The sequence below is a fragment of the Zingiber officinale genome, chromosome 4B (genome assembly GCF_018446385.1).
Source record: "Zingiber officinale cultivar Zhangliang chromosome 4B, Zo_v1.1, whole genome shotgun sequence".
NCBI classification, from domain to species: Eukaryota; Viridiplantae; Streptophyta; class Magnoliopsida; order Zingiberales; family Zingiberaceae; genus Zingiber; species Zingiber officinale.
The window spans coordinates 103,109,589-103,115,588 of NC_055993.1; positions in this window are offsets into that span (position 1 = coordinate 103,109,589).

Sequence of the window (6,000 nt, forward strand, 5' to 3'; positions counted from 1 at the left end):
CAAGACCTTTGTTATTATGGAAGTGTGTGCTCTTAATCATGATATAATAACAAGCACATATACTCAATATTCATTTCTTTAATTTATCAAAGGGCGCGATTTAGTTCGATAAATCAATAGGCCCGATAAGTTGGGAAATGATATTATTTATATGGTGTGTTGTTGATTATAGAATGAAATTGTGTCCTAGTAATCTAGGTTAATGATGTCCCTAAGAGGAGCTCATAAGGATTGTCATGTAAACCCTGCAGGTAGACTTAGTCCGACATGACGATAAGGTTGAGTGGTACTACTCTTGGAGCTAGATATTAATTAAGTAAGTTGCCAATAACTCATTTAATTAGTGGACATTCTATATCTTAAACTCAGGGAGATTAACACACTCATAATAAGAAGGAGCCAATATAATAATATGGGATTGGTGCGGTAGTTCAATAATAACTCTTTAGTGGTATGAGTTATTATTGATGAACTCGAGTTGGGTGTTCGGGGTAAACACCGAAGCTCAAGTTCATCGGGAGACCAAAGCCAATTCCTCCTCTCGGTCCCTATTGTAGCCTCTTAATTATAAAGTGTTATACCCACCCATACCCACCTTCTTACCCATCCTTAGGTGGTCGACCAAGCCAAGCTTGGAGCACAAGCAAGGGCCGACCAAGATAAGCTTTGGTTGGTTCAAGTGGTGGCCAGCCCAAGCTTGGAGCCAAAGCTTAGGTGGCCGACCTCAACACAATAAAAGGATTTTAATTTTTAAAATCTTTTCTTATGTGGAAGCCATGATTTTAAAAGAGAGTTTAAAATTTAAATCTTTCCTTTTATAGCTTTCTACAAAAGATTAAGAGAAATGTTTGATATATTTCCTTATTTGTAGTTAAAAGGAAGATTTTAATTTTTGATAAATCTTTCTTTTTTTTTGTAACCATCCTCATGATTTTAAAAGAGAGTTTCAAAATTTAAATCTTTCCTATTATATCTTTTTACAAAAGATTAAGAGAAAAATTTGATATCTTTCCTTATTTGTAGTTAAAAGGAATATTTTAATTTTAGAGAAAACTTTCCTTTTGTAATCATCCACATGTTTTAATTGAGAGATTTTAATTTATAAAAGTTTTTTTTATAACCAACCATGAAGGGATTTTTTAAAAGAGAAATTTTTATTATAAAATTTTCAAGAAACAAATTAGGAAGTTTTAATTTTGTGCTTAAAACTTTCCTTGGTTGGAGGAGTTGTAGGGGTCGACCACATTAATAGAATAAAGGAATTTTTAATTAAATTTTCCTTTCATTGGCAAGGAAATTAAGGAAGTTTTAATTAAAACTTTCCTTATTTGCCAAGACCAAGGAATATAAAAGAGAGGGTAGAGGTGCCTCATCTCATAACAAGACTTCTATTATTCCTCTCCTCAATTCCTTGATGGTGGCCGACCCTCGTCTTCTTCCTCTCCTCCTTTTCTTCTTCTTTGGTGGCCGGTGGCATCAACTCTCAAGGAGCTTGTTGGTGGCTGGGCTTTGCTTGGAGAAGAAGTAGAGAAAGGAGGCTTTGTTTCTTAGCATCCCTTGGAGCTTGGTTGGTGGTCGAAGTTCTTCATCTCTAGGAGATTGTTGATGGCCGAAACTTGCAAGGAGAAGAAGGAGGCTTGGGTGGATTCTCGTCTCGGTAGATTGTCGCTCATACGACGTCTGATATAAGAAGAAGAATACGGCAGAAGATCGTGAGGTTTATAAGCTACAAAAGGTATAACTAGTTATTAGTTTCCGCATCATAACTAGTTCATCCTTTTGTTTAGATCTTGAAATACCAAACACAAGAGGCTTATGATTCTAGGTTTCAGATTTATGATTTGAATTTGTGTTTCTTTTGTTTTTTGATCTTGTAATTCGATTGTTCTTATTGGTTAAACCTAGGGTTACTATAAGGAGATTAAATATTGAATTTCGTTAAAAGGCTTTGTCTAGGAAGTGGTGGATGCTCCCATAACCAAGAAGGCCTAGTGCCTCGTCATGTTTAACCTGGAAGCTAATCTCTGAAATAAATATTTATTTGAATTTGTAACATGGGTGGATTTGGATCAATAATGTTAAGCATCGTTTGCGATCCAAGTCTAAACCTCTAAGAATAGATAAGTTGAATTTAGAATCGATAATGTTAAGTTTCGTTTACGATTCCAAATTTAATTTATAAAGAACACAATAGGTTGTTAGGAAAGGTTCAAGACTAGTACAAAATTTTTGTACAGGGGAACTGGTACGATATTCCGAGTAGCAACCAACAATTGGTACCAGAACTAGGGTTTGCCTCTCTGTGTTTGGTTTTCAGTTTAATTATGCACATGTCATACATATTTTAGGCAGGATAATAGTAGGATATGCTAACTCTGTGGTTGCAGACTCCAACTATTATGACTTAATGTGATTATGTGTGATTGGACCCTTGGACATGTCAAGGACATTTTATGTGTGTGCATGATTGTATTTATTAAATACAGCAGGAGCTGTATTAGCCCTAGGATTTTACTTTTTTGTTCGATATATACTTCATGTACATTCCCTTGAGGAATATAGGATCGATATATGTAAAATTTTATTTTTGTCGCGGATCATATCCTTGCAAGGCGTGATACTATTGGAGGACCAAAGGCGCAGCAGAAAAGGAAGCTCGATAGACCCGACGACATGAACCCTAGGGCTGGCAACACACGGAGGATAATGATGGAAGAAGCCATAATAGTTGGAAAATTATATTTCCATATTTATTGCTTTTATTTACTGTGATGTGTGCTTGCATTGTTAAAATTCCTCACCTTAAATAACTAAGTGGGAGATGGATTAGTAAATAAATTCCACGGTCTCCATTACTGGTTTGTAAGTGATGCAACAAACTTACGTGTTGGCTCTGAGTGCCTCCCTCCATAACGGATGAGTTTGTTTGAGGATCACTAGGTCAAATTTCCTTTATGGATGGTTATAGGAAATTATTTAGGAGCGTGTGATCTTCTCCAACTGAAGGGGCACAATTCTATTTAATTGACTAAGTATCAAGTAATGGTATACACTTAGACACATTTAATAGTATCCTCCCCAACGGAGTCACTGCTATTATTTGTGTGACCAAAGGGATACCAACTATTAATTTTATTTGTCATAAAGTTAGGATGATAAGATAATAAAATTAATGGGCAAAACCTCCTCTTGCAAATGTTTGAATTTGTATACGTCCACACTAACGTGACATGCAAAATTCACAGTGTTTTGAGGTGTTGGTAAATTTAAATAGTATTGTTTTGAGAATCAATATTATTCTAAATTTAGAGTCTTGACCAAAGTTTATTTTATGATTCTTAGGATGACTTTCAACTCACTGCTATTATACTGAAAGAGAACAAACTTACTGATCCCAATTACATAGATTGGAAAAGAAACCTGAACATTGTCCTAACTGCTGAAGGCTATAAGTTTGTACTGTTAGAGGTTTGCCTTAATGTGCCTAATAGCGATTCTAGTGAAGAGGAGATTGAGTATCATAGGAAATGGGTCAAGGCAGATGAGATGACGCGGAGTTACATTTGGCTTTTATATCAAATGTGTTGCAACATCAACATCAGACCATGCCTACTGGCCATGACATGATGTACAATCTCAAGGAACTTTTCAGACACTAGAATCAGGCTGACAAGCAAGACTGTATGATCTCTAGGTACTGGACTAAAAGTAGGAATGAAGAAGCTGAAAGGCAAATGCTTCATTTGCAAGCAGTCTGGACATTTGTAGGCGGATTGTCCTCGTAGAAAGAGAACAATATAAGTATATCTTATTCTCTAGTAGTTGGAACATGTTTAGTGGTGTTATCTACCAGTACCTGGCGTATAGATATGATAACCACTGATCATGTCTACAAATCATTGCAGGGGTTTCAGGAAACCCAACAACTACACAAAGGAGAAATCACTGTTTACATGGGCAATGCTACAGAAGTAGTAGCTGTTGCAATGGGAGATGTTTATATGAATAAAATATTGGTTTTAAGAAACTATCTTTACGTATCAAGTTTTAGAAAGAACTTGTTTTCAGTTTTAAACTATACAAGGATGGATATTCTGTCTATTTTGATAACAAAGATGTTATCAAGAAAAATAGGGATGTTATCTGTTCTGGTATGTTGGTTGGCAATTTGTATACTTTAAATTCAGTAACTCCCATGATGCAACAAATGAAAATTAATAACACATCTTCTAATTCTAATAAGAGAAAATAAACTTCGGATATGAACCAAACATATATTTGACATCTAAAGCTAGGTCATATTAACTTGAGTAAGATTCAAAGGTTAATAGCCGATGGACTTTTGGGTTCATTGGTAGTGGAAAAAAAATTTCCAAACTTGCGAGTCTTGCTTGGAAGGGAAAATGACCAAGAGACCTTTTAAGACCTAAGGGTATAGAGCCAAAGATGTGTTAGAATTGGTTCATTCTGATTTATACCTATGACTATCCAGGCAAGAGGTGATTTCGAATATTTCGTCTCTTTTATAGACGACTATTCGAGATACGGGAATATTTACTTGATGTGCTACAAGTCTGAGTGCTTTGATGAGTTCCAAGAGTACAAGGCTGATGTGGAGAAATGTTATGGTAAAAGTATCAAGACACTACGGTTTGATCGTGGTGGCGAATACCTCTTTGGAGAGTTTGGAAATTACTTATCAGAGGTCGGGATTCAATCCCAATTGTCTACACCTGGTACACCCTAACAGAATGGTGTGACAGAATGAAGGAATATGACTCTTATGGAAATGGTTAGATCGATGATGAGTTATTCAGAATTACCAAATTCGTTTTAGGGATATGCTCTGGAAACAGCAGTGTACATTCTGAATATGGTACCTTCTAAATCAATACCCTCTAATCCCATGAAATTGTGGAATGAGCATAAGCTTAGTCTGAGTTATTTTCGGATATGAGGTAGTCCAGCACATGTGCTGAAGGGAGATACTGACAAGTTGGAATCACGTACAGAAGTTTGTCTGTTTGTGGGATATCCTAAAGGAACAAAAGGTGGTTTGTTTTATAATCCTAAAAATCAGAAGATCATTGTTAGCACCAATGCTTGATTTTTAGAGGAAAATTATGTAATAAATCATAAGCCCATAAGTGAAATTGTTCTAGAAGAAATGAGAGAGGACATGCCTACTCTAGTACCAATAGTACAAGATGAAATATCACAAGAAACTGCAATATGTATCACAAATGATACACAACCATAGATACTACCTCATCGTAATGGAAGGGTTGTGAGACAACCTAAAAGATTCATGTTTTTGGGAGAGTCTTCGGACTTGATCCCTGGTAAACATGAACCTGATCCTCGGAGATATGACGAAGCACTCCAAGATAAAGATGCAACATTTTGGCAAAGAGCAATGAATTCAGAAATAGAATCTATGTATTCTAACAAAGTTTGGGAGCTAGTAGAACCATCAAATAGTGTAAAAGCTATTGGATGTAAATGGATCTACAAAATGAAAAGAGGGGCAGACGGGAAGGTGGAAACCTTCAAAGCAAGGCTTGTTGCGAAGGGGTATACTCAGAAAGAGGGAATCGATTATGATGTTCGCCAGTAGCTATGCTTAAGTTTATTCAAATACTCTTATCTATTGCTGCTCATATGGATTACGAGGTTTGGCAAATGGATGTCAAGACAACTTTCCTTAACGGAAGTCTCGAAGAAAATATCCATATGAAGCAACCAGAGGGATTCATTGCAAAGGGCAAAGAGCATCTTGTATAGAAGCTCAATCGGTCTATGGACTGAAGCAAGCTTCAAGGTCTTAGAACATCTAGTTGTAATCCAGTCTTACGGATTTATTGAGTGTCCGGATGAGTCTTGTGTATACAAGAAGTGTGATGGAAGCGTTGTGATATTTCTTGTACTATACGTAGATGATATTTTTGATAGTTGGAAACAATATCAAAGTGTTGTCAGAAGTAAGGGTATGGTTGTCCA